This window comes from Notolabrus celidotus, chromosome 11 (genome assembly GCF_009762535.1).
Source record: "Notolabrus celidotus isolate fNotCel1 chromosome 11, fNotCel1.pri, whole genome shotgun sequence".
NCBI lineage: Eukaryota > Metazoa > Chordata > Actinopteri > Labriformes > Labridae > Notolabrus > Notolabrus celidotus.
The window spans coordinates 28,685,927-28,702,071 of NC_048282.1; the positions used below are offsets into that span (position 1 = coordinate 28,685,927).

The 16,145-nt window shown below is 41.1% G+C and overlaps 1 protein-coding gene across 1 annotated transcript in view; it reads left to right on the forward strand.

The window, feature by feature from the left end:
* The first annotated feature begins 14,862 nt into the window (after window positions 1-14,862).
* The window catches only part of camta1a (calmodulin binding transcription activator 1a), a 262,194-nt gene continuing 260,911 nt past the window's right edge, over window positions 14,863-16,145 (forward strand). The window contains exon 1 of the mRNA XM_034695093.1: window positions 14,863-14,903. The gene's annotated coding sequence lies outside the window, so the exon portion shown is untranslated. The remainder of the gene's footprint in view (window positions 14,904-16,145) is intronic.

Here is a 16,145-nt window from a genome sequence, read left to right on the forward strand (position 1 = left end):
CAGGGCTGCCAAGAATTGTCTTTTCTGCTGCTGAACATTTAATAGAACCAAACTATCCGTGAAAGACAAGCCAAAAGCCTTCGTCAAGCTACTTACAAGTTCTGGAGAAGGAAAATCTTTGACAATGTCCAAGGGTTGCAATTTGATGTGCAGTTGTAACAAAGGGATATCAACACATAGATGTAACATAACCAACGTTTGCCTTGATGAAAATGACGTAAGCGTTTTAAAATCACCTCATCGATGATCAACGAAGATCGGTCTCTAGCAGCATTTCGAGGACCATTTTGTAAGCTCTTCAGATTTCTGAATCTCTAGCATCATGCAACCATAAGGTAGTTGGACTGTCCCAATTCTATTCTCTTAAAAGTAAGGGTGGCTGATAATAATTTTAGATGGACAACCTTAGTAGTAGATAGCCCATTGTTTTCAGAATTGGACCAGTTTTTCAAACCCCTAATACCCCTAGTTTGGGTTCATTTAAACATACTGAGGCACAAAAGATAAGGGGTGGGTAAAAGGGTCCTCTCTCAGGAAACTTTTAGCATCTAATGCTCATTTCCTGTCATTTTGATGAATATATACGTGACAGTTTATGGCAAAAATGTAATTATGTAAAGGAAAATCATAAAATTATGAATTCATAATAATTATCAAATCAAAAATACAAATTTAGTATTTAAAAACCTGAAATTGGGCGCCATTGGCTGGGTGGTTAAAGCACATGCACCTTATATTGAGGCTATAGTGGTCGTCACAGTGGTTGTTGGTTCTACTCCCACGCTCGACCATTAGCTACACATCTGTTCCCCCTGTTACTACAACATGCCAACTGTCTCCAACAAAAACAAACTCACACGCCCCACAAACAGTGCCACCAAAATCATCCTCCTCCCCATACCCAACCTCTCTTACCTCAACAAAGAGCCATCATACGCAGAGCACGCACCATAACACTGGACCCCCATCATTCCCTCTACTCATTCTTCACACTGCTTCCATCTGGTCGCAGATATAGATCTCCGTACTGTAGACGAGCCCGGTTTGGCAGGAACTTTGTCCCATCTGCCATAGCATATATGTGTCTGGTGTGTATATGTGGGATGATGTGCACCATTGTTGTGAGGCTGGGTGGGTGTTTGTGTATGTTTAATGTATGTATTCTTGTACAGACAGTGACGACACATTTCCTTATTAAGGACAAATAAAGATCTATCTATCTAAACCCACTATTTACTCCCAACATTTCCTGTCTTTCTTCAGCTGTGCTGTCAATAAAGGCACCCCTCCCCCCAGAAAAAAAAACAACAAAAATGAAACAAAAACATCCTGAAATTGAAAAAAACTACTTTCCTGAGTATTTAAATTAACATTTTATCCACTGGACACTTTGTTTACAGTTTTTGCCTTGAAGGTCACCTTCAAGGACTTTTTAGAAAGTTCTATGTACTACATCCAACAGGAAACTTCTGCTGAGGTTTCTTAGTCATGAGGGCACTGAGGGGGGCAATCCCCCCCTTACCCCCCTCTTTAAAAAGTTGTGTTGCCATGCAGTTTTGTCCACAAAGAAGCCAATCTGTTACTTTCTCTATTCTATGTAAATTGCCCTAACTTCTTGAAAGAATGGGCTGTAAATGAAATGTGAGTAAACAGAAGACTGTAAGTATATTACATATGTATATCCTATATTCCCACTGTTTAGAAAAAAATAATGAAATCGGTGAAAGAGGAAAAATATCCACTTTACTGCAACTGACAACCTCAAGACTTTTATTGTCTTAAAGATTCAACTCATTGCACAAAACACCCACCAAGCAAATTACAGAGCAGTTATACATTAGCCAGCTTAGCGGATGGTTATACATCACATCAGCATATTTGCTCACCAACAAAGTAACATCATGGAGATTTAGTTTGAATGGAACATTAGTGTGCATATTAAAAAAGGTTCAGTGGTATAAAACACACTTTAAGTCACAATTATTACAAATTGTTTGAACAGAGATATCTCAAAAAGAACATTTTCAAGCACATCATTTCATACCCTTTTGGAACACCATGATCTTGTGTGATTACCAAAGAAACATTACAGATAATGTAAAATAAATCTGTCAGTGATGTTTTTTTTCCTAGGTCCCCCCAGCCCCCTTGTTTTTCAGCCCTCAGATAATTTTGCTACAGCCCTGCTAATTTACAGATGATAGAGAAACCCTCGTAACTTCAACTTAACACTGAGAAATCCTAGCAGATAAATGAGCAGAGAAGTGATCATCTGGCGAGTAAAAGCTGCTATCAAACCACTGACCCACTAATTTACGAGCTCTCAATAGCTCGGCCACCTTCTGCCTTTCAGCATAAATAAAGATGACTATCCGGTTGGGAGGAGATAAAAAAAAAAAAGTTCCTCTGCCCGCTTTCTAAAGTTTTCTTTGAGTGAGGAAGCACACGGTGTGGATATTGAGGTGGGTGAGAGCGGTGGAGGTTGTGGGGTTGCTTGAACTCTCTGTGGTGCAGGCAGTAACAGTCTTTACATTCAAGAGATAGAAGATCAAAGAGCGTAAGTTTAAAGAGAGGAGGGGCGGTTTTGGAGTCTCTCCTCTGTTTGGGAGGCATCCAGGTATCTGCGGTGTGTATTGATGTGGAGCACCGTCGCGAGACACACTTTCCCATCCTTATTTCCTCTTGTCCTGTTGAAGCTAAACGGGCTGTGCTTCAAAAACACTGCTTTATCAAAGACACCACTTAAACTGTCTCTCTTGCTTTTTTTTCCCTGTGCTGCTCCTCTGTTCTTCTGATAAATATTATGTGTCTTTCTGGCTGAAGCGCTGCAGAGGCGCCTTCAGAGAGCGACTGGTTAGAAGTAATCCCGCAGAGAGGTCGGAAAAAGGAAAGATGCTGGTTAGCATTTCTTCAGAGATGAGGCGCAGAATCGTGAACTGAAGTCAGATGCTATTTCAGCATGCATTGTGTGCTTTTCCCACAGTGTTTCTTTGTCTGACCCACTGGGTCTAATAAGACACCAGAGGAGCTTCCTTCAAGCTGTTCTACAAATGACTTTGCTCTGCAGTTCCACCTGTGTCCTCCTCTGGCCCACAAAATAATCTTATCAAGAAGTGGGTTTTCATTCAGACCTGCAGAGCGTCTGTGGAAAAAGGGGAGCAGCTCCCTCTAGAAAGTCCTGTCAAAGCAAAAACAATTTCCAGAAATGGTGCATTTCAATTCACTTGGCTGCTGTTTGATAGTGCAATTAGCAGCTACATGCTTCCTGCAGTATCATCCCTGTTATATTTAACCGCAATTCTTCTTTTATTAGCGTTCCCACTCCTTTATTTATTGCCTTGTCACTTTAATTATTGCACATGTCCTGCGAAAAACCTTACCGTATGCCAATGCATGACCCTGCATGAGCCTCTATTAAAAACCTGCAGTCACAGGGATTAGTATTTGCATTCTATACAGATTGGAACAGTGTCAAAAGCAAGGAAAGCAAACTAGAGCATGGGGTAAATAGGGTCTGGCAGAGATTACAGCAGTGGATATAATAAGGCTGGTTTCCACTCTAATTGTGACACCAAACCAGAGCTTTTTGCAATTACGGTACAACGAGCAGCACTCTTAGTCCACACACCAGCGGGGGGATCAGGAATCCTCAACAACTTTAAGCTATAGTATCAGATTATGTCACTATTAATTAGGCGCTGCATTAGAACAACCCTGTGCTGTGTCCTTTTCCTCCCCACATGTAGCCAAGCAGGCAAGTAAACTTAGATCAATAATTACACAAGGACTGTCCTAGCTCCTGCACAGTTCTGTCACCAAATTTCACACTAATTGGCCACACCAGCTGAGAAAACCCAGAAACAGGCCTGTATTGAGTCAGGCTATGACTGTGCATGGTCAGGAGGGACACTTGCATTACCTAAAGTGGTTACCTTTGAAACTTAAAGCACCCAGGCATCGATACAGACGCTGGGTTGAGGGCAAACTGTTGCATCCAATTTAAATAAGGCTTGGCTGTGTTGAGTATGCAAGCACAGTAAGCATTGATCTGCCCATGCATGCATACAATACACAGCCTGGTATAATTATGTGATATACTCCCGGCTAACCAGGCATGTAGCTTGCTGTTTAGCACTCGAAGTGTAGCATGTGTACGTTCTGTCTCAGTCGTAACGTCTTTGTTTATTTTTGGATCCTCATTTACCTCGTGGTACCGCCTGGTGTTATCCTGCTTATTGATCTTAGAGAGTAAAAGGCCCAGGAGTCCTCTGGTTTGATCTGTGTAACATCCTTCCCTTAATTCTCCTCTGTGAGTTTAATACTGAACACACAGGTCCCTCTTGACTAAACGCCAGATCGAGTGAAATGTTGATCTATCGAAAACGAGAGAGGTGAGGAACAACAACACCTGGAAACAAAGCGCCGCCGAGACGGAGATGCAAAGGCTTGTGTCTTTTGAAATGTCATGGATTTAGCTGTGATTTCTGTCGCAAGTCTGACTGACCTCTTCTTGAAATGACACGGCGCACATGGGAATAGTCGCAAGGAGTAGCGTTGATAATTGCTTTTCAGGTTTTGGGTGTTTCTATTCTGCAAGCATAAATATTTAACTTGTACATCTCTGTCTGAAACACAACTGGCATATAGTCTTTGTGTGTTTGGGGGACATGAGGGCCAGGGTAGACACACAGATAGACAGTCAGACAGCCAGCCGTCACATTAAAGTTTTCTTTCTGTCGCCGCTCAAGCAGGTCTCATCCAGGTAAACGAAAAGATCAAAAGCAGAGGCTCGAGCCAGCATCACTCATTCTGCCTGTGATGTGAGGCCTTGTGTCCTTAGATCTTGGGCATCTCTTCCGCCTCCTTCTTTTTAGTCACCATATCTCTGCCTGGATTTTAATGATAAGCTCACTAAGGCTGCATTGTTATCTTAACCACGCCACAAACATAGTTTACCCAATACTGTATTGATATCTGTGTCCCTCTGAAACCTGCTGATATTATGACCTGCCCCGGCTTTGTGAAGCCCTTTGTGACTCCGGTTTTTGAAAAGTGCTCTATAAATAAAGGTTATTATTTTATCACACACCCCTTACTGTGAATCCTTGAAAGATGAATGACTGCATCCCTCCTGTTTCCATTTGGACAGCTTTCCCCTTTTTGACAGTTGCAAACTTTACAAACATTGTATTTCTGTTTGCAGGCCAGTTTTTGATTAGTGGAAGCACTGACGCCTTTAATAGCGCGAAGAAAAACATCAACTCTGGATCTGGTGCTAAGTGTTTTTTTAAGGTCGGGAGAAGTGCTGTAAAAAGCACCATCTTCTCCCTGAGGGGACACACCCACTCAGCGAGGGCGAGAGAGCGAAAGAGCGAACAGAGAGAGAGAGAGAAAGTGCGTGTGATGGTCAGAGGAGCAGACATCTCTGGTGCTGAAATTGAATCTGGTCCCAAGTTTGTAGTGGAAAAGCCAAAGTGACAGGATGGTAGATAATAGGTTTGCTGTAACGTCACGCCTGAGTGTATGTCCACACTTGGGCATTTCTGGAACCGTCCAGCTTCTGACGTCCTTATGACAGGCCTCTTCCCATTTTCTTTACACGGATGTGCAGCCACGGCCTGTTTTTACTTCCACACTTTCAGCATGCTCCATGGATTTGCTTTGTTGCCTATTACTTTGAGTGCTGAGCTATCACAAAATGTCTGATTTGTTATTGATAAAGTAATGTTAAAATGGTCATAAAATTGAAACAAAGCCCATTTGCGTGTTTGCCCAGTAGGATACAGCGCCTGTCTTTCCCCCCACTGTCTTCCTGCATTGTTTTATTGTTATAAAGCTCTTGTAATCCCCTGCACTTAAAAAAGATAAGTGAGCTGTGAAAAAGAAGAATTATTTAGGGACTATTTTATTGTAATTCCATATCGCTGGCCACAATGTGTGAGTGTGTGGCACAAGCCTGAAACAAAGCGCTCAGAAGGAAGGTATTCACCAGTCCTGTCATCGCTGTCCCCGTCTTTTCAGCCCCTCTCTCTCTCTCTCTTAATCGCTCTCCTTTCCTCTTTTCCCCCCCTCATCCTGACCTTGAAGGTATTCCTTCTGTGTTTGTTCAGACACACAGCACTCTTCCTTCTCTTCCTCTGTTTTCATTAACGGGCTCAGTCAGCCTGCCCAGGGACGGCCCGGTGCTGTGCTCACGTTACAGGCCTATTGACTTCGGAAGAGAGAGAAAATACCGTGGACATGATTCACCATGCATGAACCTCATGATACCAGTTTTATCTGCACCTCCTTTTCAAAAGCAAAGGGAGCAGATAAAGTGCACGGCTTTTTTATCACCCTCACTTCAGGCATGTCAGTAATCAGATACACAGACAGGGCTAATTAATATTTAGAGATACTGCCACACAGAAGAACTCTTAAAAAATGACACAGAGTTGACACAGTGCTCACCGTTCAGACCTCACAGAAGAGATTTGATGCCTTTTTTAAATCCAGAACTGTTGGAGGATTACTTTTTAAATCAGGGTTAACCGCAGAATTTCAAAAGTTAATCACAATTAATCATATTTTTAATCCAATGTTTAAATTCCATTAATTATTTCATTACAGTTTTTTTTTGTTTTTTTTTAAGTTATATTTTTTGAGGTTTTACACCTTTATCATAGAGGAGAGGACAGTGGATAGTATAAGAATCAGGGAGAGAATGGGGGGAATGACATGCGGGAAGGAGGCCACAGGCTGGATTTAAACCCGGGCCAACAGCTTCATGGGCGCACAACTTAACCATTAGGCCAAGTCTGCGCCCTTAATTACAGTTTTTAAGTCTATACTAGCAATGTAAAGCAATTCTTACTGGTGTTTGGATTTGGAAATGGAATGCACCTTTTAGATTTATTATTCAAATAAATGCTGCATGTTACGCCACTGTGATCTGAAGCCATGACTTAAAGCTGATTTATTCTTCTGTATTTTTGTTAAAGGGATAACATTATTTCACTCAAAGAAATACGCAAGAATGCAACTACCAAGTGTCCAATCAGTTTAGATATGGTTTGCAGTTACTCCAAGATCACTTTGATTACTCACTGATGTTCAAGGATCCCTTGTTAAAGCGACAGCATCAGCACTCTTCAGGAGTTCCAGTTTGGCTGCCTTCTCTGTTTCATACAGGTCCTGTATGAGTGAAGCTATTGTTCCATGCGACAATTAGACATTTGATTGGTCACAACTATGGTTATTATGGTTCACGAAAACTAACGAAATAATGGAAACAAGAGGTGAAAAAACATTGTCATTAACTGAAATAAAAATAAAAACGAGGCTTTACAAAAAACGATAACTAACTGTAACTGTATTGTGAGTTTACAAAACTAACTAAAATAAACTTAAATTATAGAGAAAATGTTTTTAGTTTTCGTCTTTCTCAATCTATCTCATACATTAACTTAGTATTTTGAGTGGATGTGATTTTTTATTTTTTGTTTGTTTTCTGCCAGTTTCACTTCAGTTGGCGCTGTTGCACAAGCAAGCATGCGTCCATACTTTACCTTCTAGCAGAGCGTTAATGGCAACGAAATTCTAGAAACTAATTAAAACTTAACTGAAACTGAAAACAAAAAGTCAAAATGAAATAAAAATAAAAACTAATGAAAAATGCAAAACTATAATAGCCTTGGTCACAACATGCTTACCTGAGGATTACTCTTCCACAATATGGACTGACTTGCAGTGCAGCTACCACCAATTTAGCAAGCGTGCTAACTTCAATATAGTTTCAGCCACAGGTCTGTGGCGAGTCACACTCCAAAAAAGTGCTCTGATGGCTTTTGTGATGCGGATGCTAGCTGACATCAGTCTGATTAGCTGCACCTTGTATGCTTAGCTCGTAGGTGGTTGCTAAATCTCAAAGTACTTAATTGATATTTAAGATCTGATTGACCGAAAGTGCATGTTACTTTAAACTTCTCAACTGAGCCCTCTGGGAGTGTTTGTAAAGTGACATGTGCCATTCAAAAGTGCTGCCATCATGGCGGCAGCAATAGCACGGAGATGCTGTGGCAGCTTAATTATGCTACTTTGAAAGGGGACGAAATAACATGTGATTAAAAAACAAAATAATGTGGTAATTTTGGACCTTATTAATATTGCAATTGACATGTTGACACTCACAGTTTATGCTCAATTTGCTGAATATTGACATAATCCCAACTTTTCCAAGAAGGTTGATTCGTTAAGTGTTTTAAGGCAATAATCAATAAACAATTTTAATCTGAATAACTGCCAAAATTAAAAAGTTGGTAAAATAATGGGAAAAATTTGCTGATTAATTTTTTCATTCATTATGCATGCTGGATTTTCATACTGATGACAAAGCATGTGAATGAAAACTTACTTCAGTGGACTAATCTGGACTCACACTGTGCATTAACCTTCAACAACCCCAGTATATATCTCTAAATCAGGTTGTTACATGCACGGGGAGTTACGTTTCTGCATATTCTTATGAGCTCTGAATACAATGAAGGTATTGGCAGGAAGTAATAGCCCTCAGAGGTGGATGGGAGTTTCATCAAAAATGTACACCAGTAATTAACCAGGACTGTCCTGGAATTCATCGACGTCTCTTCTTCTTCTTTTATTCCTCTCTCTCATTACTCAAGGATGGAGTGGTTGTTGCCTCTGTTCTTATCTGCAGCTGTACAATCCAAGATGTGAACCCTGCCTCCATGGCGTTTTGGTAATCAAAACTAGAACACAGTTTTGAACAACAGTTTAATGCAGATGCACATTTTTTTTCTTCGAAACACACATTCTTTTGACCTCTTGGTACTGGAAGGAGTCTGGTATGAATTCTGCAGCGTACATTCCAGTGATGATGCACCTGATATGTTGGCAGCTATGCAGCAATCAGTTAAATGACGGACAGACAGGCTCAGAGCACAGCTGCACAGTGCAGTCTAAGCCAATTGTGTGACAATCAGACGCTGCTATTTTAGGTTTCCCTCCCCCGACAGAGAACAGATTTCAGTGAATCAGTTGGCCCTCGGGCATCATAATTATGCAAAAGGCTCAGCAGAGAAAAGTTGTTTGTTCCACTATTGTTTTGACTTTCCTTCTTATCACTTAATCATCTGAGGAAAGTGTTTGTGATGATATATAGAGAGGTGAGAGCGTCTGTTGACTATAAACATTAGGCTTGAAAGCAATTTGAAAGTTAGATTAGAGTTACATATATACGCACTGAGTATTGAGGCATGCAAATGTCTTAGATTTTGCAATTCCAATCATTTTTTTTTTATCTAAATGAAGCCTCTATTTTGGAACGCTCGAGCTAAGATTGTATTTCTGCAGTTTTGAACTTAAGTAACACATTTTGGTTTTAACATAAGGGCTGATTTCTTAATTTGGTAACACGCACAGATAAAAAAATGGGTCATAAGGCGTAACACACAGCTGGAGTAATGTCATTCACCTGTCGCTCATACTCAGGCGTCAGTCTGAAGGGCAGCTCGGCTTAAGGTCTGCTCACTTGAAGCTGCCACACTTTGACCGGCTCTCCCCTGTGGTGAAAAATGGAGCTGAAACAATTACAGGCTGTGAGGTCTTTCACATAGTGATGCCTGGAAATGTTATACACACATAAACACACAGGCTCACCGAGTGAAGCCAAAGTTATTAAAACTAATTAACTTGAATTAACATTTAAAAAACTTCTGTGTGCCCTTTGGAGATTTCGGTTGACTTCTGTAAGTAACACAAATCCATCCAGACCTCCAGGAGGTGTGTGTTAAGCCTCTGGTCAGTCTATCAATGCAAAGTGAGAAAAGCTGTTTCCCCTCCCCGGGCTGCACTCCGCCTCCAGCTGCACGAAGCACTACAAGTCCTCTTTGCACCCATGAAGGTGGAAGACTTATGTGTTAATCCTGAAGCCCCCACCTAAGCTCCTGTAATAAAGCACGCTCTCAATGAGGACCCGTCCCCTCCCTCTAGGCGAAGAAAGGCAGCTTAGGCTTCGGCAATCACTAGCTGGTGAGCCGCAGGAAAGCTAATGAGCCCCTCGTCTAGACGTCCAGCACCTGCATTCAGAGCTGCTCTAGCGGGAGCTCTCTGGGGTGCAGGCAGACTGCAGGTGGAGATGATGGAGGTCTGCAAAAGGCCAGCATTGAGCCCCACAAGGGGGATCATGTGGTGACCAGCAGTTTGCTGGTCTGAATACATAGTAGTCAAACACACTGCTGCCACAGCCCCGGCGGACGGCTTGAACCCGAGGCTAACCTGAAGCTGAGCGCTCACTCAGAGGAGAGGCTTTTGAACTTCAGTGTAAATGTATTAATGAGGTCTAATTCCATGCAAAGGTCCAGTTGTTCAGCTTACGGTCTTTATACATAGAGCATGTGGACAGCCTCCTGCTCCTTGTGGACTGCAGTTGTGCATAATGCAGATGGGCTTTTTGTAAATGTTAAGCAGCACCATGCAGATGTTCTGTTCAGAGTTTATACATTTGTGGTTTCTGCAGTTTACTAATTGAATGGGTTCATCTGATACCCGACTTTTCTTCCATGCCATGCGGAGAAGATATTGAGCAATAAGTTTGTTGAAAATTCTTGATATCTGTTACTTTAAGAACAATACTGCACACAGTTTGGGTAATAACCACCATTTATAAACTTTAGATTACATGTGGAAACTGGAGATGTTTGGGTACCAATATCTTTTTACAAATGGCATCAATAAATTGAATATCACAGAGTAAACTGATAATTACAACACTCCAATACCCTGTTTTTATTAGCTAACTTGTTTCCTCTTCTGCAAAAGAATAGCAGCCAAAACAGCAATATGTTTTTATTATAGACATTACAATTATTAGAAGACAATACTGCGAAAGAGACAAAAAGAAGAGCTGGTTTCAGGTTAATTATCTCCTAAGAATGGCAAACAACAGCACTAGCAAGATGTAAAAAATCTGTGTTCTCCCATCTCACATTTAAGGCTATTTTTATGATTTGAGCATTATTTTAAACTGGCAAATACACAAAAGAAACAATAAAAAATCTGTGTTCCTCAGAAAGTGTTCTGTTAACACAGGACATCTAACGTTTGGTTAGCACGTTTCCAGGAGACAAGCTTGTGTTTTATTTAAGTACATTTCGGGAGTACTTTTACCTTTATTGGATTAGACAGCTGGAGAAAGACTGGAAGTATGGGGAGTAGAGAGTGGGAATAGACATGCTGCAAACTGTCGTGGCCTGGAGTCGAATGAGCAACCGCTGCGATGAGCAACTATAGCCTCTGTGCACTGGACGCGCACTTAAACTGCTAGATCAACAGTGCCTTGAAGAGCTTGTTTTTAAGAACGTTATCAAACAGATAATAGTCATATATAAAAGGTAATATACAGTTAAATAAAAATACACACTTTCTCATGCAATTGTTTTTATTTATTTTAATTATTTTCAACATTGTACATTTAATACTGAATACATCAAAACTAGGAAATAATCTGGTTTTGCCATAATCTGCATTACAACAGTAGTCAAATAGTGCTATCCATTGTGTACTAACCCTACCTCTGATCAACACAACTGATGGTCTCAAACACATTAAGAAGGCAAGTCATTCTACAAATGAACTCTTGACAAGGCTCATATTAATTAGAAACCATTCCAGGAGACCACTTCATGAAGCAGACTGAGAGAATACCAAGAGTGTGCAAAGCTGTCATGAAGGGAAAAAGGGGGCTACTTTACAGAATCTAAAATATAAAACATATTCTGCTTTGTTTAATACTTTTTTGTTAATTAAATAATTCCATATATGTTCTTTCATAGTTGTGATGTCTTTGGTATTAATCTACAGTGTTTCAAATACTTAAACTAAATACAAACCCTTGAATGAGAAGGTGTTCCCAAACTTTAGAAGCGTATGTGAGGTGGTAGGTTTCCATATAATCCAGAGAGGGTAGCCATATTTTAACATGTTCTATGCTTATTCCTCAGGCAGTAAGTTACATTCTCAGAAGGTACACAGTTCATATTTCAGAGAGCCATAATCCAAAGGAATGCTAACATTTGATTTCCTCTTTAAAGCAATAAAATGTGATATTTTTAATCTCATGGATTAAACATAATTTGTGTTCAAATCATCAAACTATCCAAAATACCTCAGAGAAACTGCTGACCTAAAGCTAAATTACAACCAACCCAAATTTTGCCCATGGATAACAGGACCTCATTTACGTCGACCATAATTGTCCAGGCTCCAATTATAATCTCAGCACAGGAACAAATCCACTCTGATTGAGGAAGCGACTAAAGGAGCAGTACGCTGGTGTCCTGGATGTTTTCAGAATCCTGTTCAGGAGAGAGGAGCACTCGTGTAAGTGTTTGTTATTCAGGTTTAATTATGTCCACGGGGCCTGGGAGTGTAGGCCAATCTACACAGCGCCTCTTTAGCCCGAGCCACTGCGGACTGGCTTGATGTCTTCCTTCTCTTTCCTCTGCACTGAATGAGCAATTAAAGGTCATATCAATTAGAGCATGTTGTGGTCTCCAGACTCATTTTGAAACAGCTTGCGCCTGTTGCACTGTCAAGAAGGAATAAGTATACAAATGTACAGCCTGGACTTCCTCTTTTAAAACTTATTTTCTAAATACATTTGAATAAATTCGCTCAAACATTAAGCTAAGGCGGTAATGACTTACTTGACTTGGACCTTACTCACCTTAAAAGATACACACTGCACAGTACACAGCAGTGTGTCTTTTATTTTATCTGTTAATCAAACTAAAAGTAGATCTGTGAGGGAAAAATGCAACAAATCACGGGCATAAAATAACACTCTTTACTGCCTTGTTAGAAAGCAGTTCATGCAATTACTGTGTTTGTGTGTTCACGAGCTGCATATGCTAATGTGTGCTAATGCATAGTTCTCATATGCTTAAGATACATTTAAGTCTTTTATTCTCTGTGCTTAGGAATGCATATTAATTCTGCATAATAAAACAGTAAACATGAAACTATGCTTGAACCGCACTCTGCAGTCATTCAGTGGTCAGATATATTACAGCATGGCTGCAGGATGCACAACAATAATCCGTTTGGTCGAAATATGGAGGGTCTATATTCTCATCTCCCTCATGTTGGTGTGCAAACAATCATTCACTTGCTGCCAAATGAGAGAAAAAGAATTGTTTTCATTGATGATCCATGAATCCTAATGAAGAAGCATGCACAAAGAGACATATTGCTAAAGGTGATACGTGCCGTTGCCATAGTGAACCCCTCCTTCTTTGTGTACTCCGAGATTATACGTGTTTGTTTGCAAGTAGAACTACTGACGTAGGTTTCTTGGCATCCTCGCAAGGGAGGGTGTGTGCATTTGAGGGGGAGTTGGAAGAAGGAGGAGAAGAGGTGTGTCGGCAGGGGGGGGGATTCCTGAAGTATGATTAGACGACTTTTAATTCATTCATTTATTCATGAAACCCACTGAATCTCCTGTCTTCTAAGAGACAGCACACCAAATGTCCTTGCTGGTTTCATCATCACTCTTTGTATTATTTGTAAAGAAGAAGTAAATTGTTTCCATCTCATACAAATAAGAAAAGGAGGAACCAAAGAAAGCAATATTACAGCGAAGCGCAAACACGATCACGCCGAGGCAAGTGGTTTTGCATCAGTAGCCTACATTAATGGTGTGACACAGTTTTTAGTTTGTTTGTGTTGATAGCCGGCTGTTTGTGTTGATGACAGGTGGTGTTGCGTCTGTGGGCCCATTTCACACAGAATATAAGAAGAAAAAAAAATCTCAGCTGTTGTAATGTGAGTGTATCGCTAGATTGCAACAACCTCAGGAGAAAGTCGCATATAGGGATGAGTGGTGCACTGGTGGGAGCATGGTATGAATAAATCAGAAGGTGCCGGAACATATAGAAGAGCAATTTTTTACAAAGTCTGCTCGGAAAGTCATTTGAGACAGCAAGCTCATCAGTGGCCTCCTGCGTGATTATAATCAGACTTGACCTGAATGAGCCGCATTAGCAGGAGACTGGGGTCTTTTTGTCTTTATGACAGTTAAACATGTTCACCAGAGGTGTACATTCAGCAAACATGTCGAGAAAAACTCCTCCAGTATGGTCTGAGAAAGTTTTCTCAGCTGAAAGTGTGCAAAGTTGTTTTATTCTATTAAACCCAGTTTTATTGTGAGGTAATTTTTTCCTCCCTTGCTGGAGAATTGCCGTGCTGCCGTTATGATTTATACTCTGTATGTGACTAAGTGTAGCCGTGGGAAGTGCATGCATATATCAATATGTGTCAGCAAGCTCATACAGTAAATTGGGTGGCTGGATCCTGCCTGCTTCAGCGTGGGTTTGACAGTGTCCTTGAGCAGGTAAAATCAAGATCAACATTGAAGCTACTTTTTACATAAGCGGTGTGAAAGCATCCAAACAGATAAGGAAAAATCACTGCTTTAAAAGAAGACTACACACCTGTTGTTCTCTATGATTTAATTATCCCAAAAGTGGCATGTTGTAACCGTCTGTTTGCAAAGGAAGTGACTCTCACTCATCTCCTTTTGCAGCAGCTAAAAAAAGAAAAAGAAGGAACAAATAGATGTGCTTCAAAGAACAAAGCTTTCATAGGTCTGCTTAAGTCAAAATGTTCCCTTTTTAATCCCTTTGGAAGTATTCAATTTGTGAATTCTTCATTGTGTATAATCATATGCATGAATGGTGCATGTTGCCTCTTCAAAGCTGTGGCAAACAAACTAATGTTTTCCTTCTTTTCTTCCCCCTCTCTGCGGATCCTCCTTGGCTGTGGCTGTCATCAACAGGTAAACACAATCTTTATTTCTTCTTTGAAATATCTTCACAGATGATAAAATACTCCTCACACCTGCTACGGTCAGATTCCTTTCCTGTCAAACTCCCCTTTGCCTCCCTTGACCAATCATATTTGATGTTTGCCACTGAGTGCCCGAGTGTGGCTGGTGGGGTCCCCTGCTGTCCAAACAAGCCCCCAAACCCCCCCGACTGTGCAGCCTTTTCCTGAGCGCTGTAGTGGAGAGAAAAGGGCAAGAGAGCAGCGCTCAGGCGAAACAATAGCACCGTGAGGAGATGTCAAGCCCAGGGAGCTGTGAGGTGGATGATGATATGAGCCCACTGGTGTTGTTGTTTCTCACTCTGCTGAATGCTAACACATGGGCCCCCCCGTGGCTGGGCGTCGACCCACTGTGCGGTCAGGACCCTGGTGCATGTGGTGGGAAGGGGCTGCTGGGGTGTAATGAGCCCAGTCTGTACCGCTGGGTCGTGGTCTGTTGGAGCAGGTTATGTGTGCGTGCGTGCGTCTCTGTGTGTGTATACATGCTTGTATGTGTGTTTTAGTATGCTGCTGTGGATGCAGGGTGCCCTCCTTCTGTGTTCCCTGTTGGTTGATATCAAAGGCCTGTTGTAGTGTGACTCCACCTGTCTGCCTGCCGCTTACTGACAGAACTGTCCATTAAACTGAGGGCTTGTTTTTAGCTATTACAGTCTAAAAAACTTCAACTGAGATTTTTCTTTTATCTGAATTTTATCCTGCCTTATTTCTTTTATTTTTGTTCTTTAAAATGACAAGAGTTGTTTCAATACTGACAGCTTTCAAAATCCATCGTTGGTACAGCCAAAAGTGCAGTATGAGGTGGGGTGCCTGCCAAGAATGGCACCAATTTCATACCAGAAATTTTAAGCAACTCAAAAATATACCTATATCTCTCACTCCAAAACAGCAGCTTATACAGCAAAAATATATCTTTAGGCTGCCAATATAGAAACTTATATAAAGAAGCTCATGAGAGCTGGTTTGGTTAAATTCATGTGAAAGAAGAAAAAAACAAACATCTGTTCCTAGTAGGTGAGGTCAAATGTCAGTAAGAACCACAGACTTTATAAATAATGGAGATATTATCTGTGATGTCACCCATCTGTTCCTGAGTGCTGTTTTGAAGCCAATTGGCGGCGGCAGCCATATTGGAAATGCGGAACTCAACTAGGCAGAGTGTGACGTAAAGAGGCGGAGTTTGAGCCTCCTAGCCAACAGCTATGTGTTCCCGTCCGGGAGTCAAGTCAGTCATGTCCTTATTTGGGCAAAAACTTGTAACCTTAATA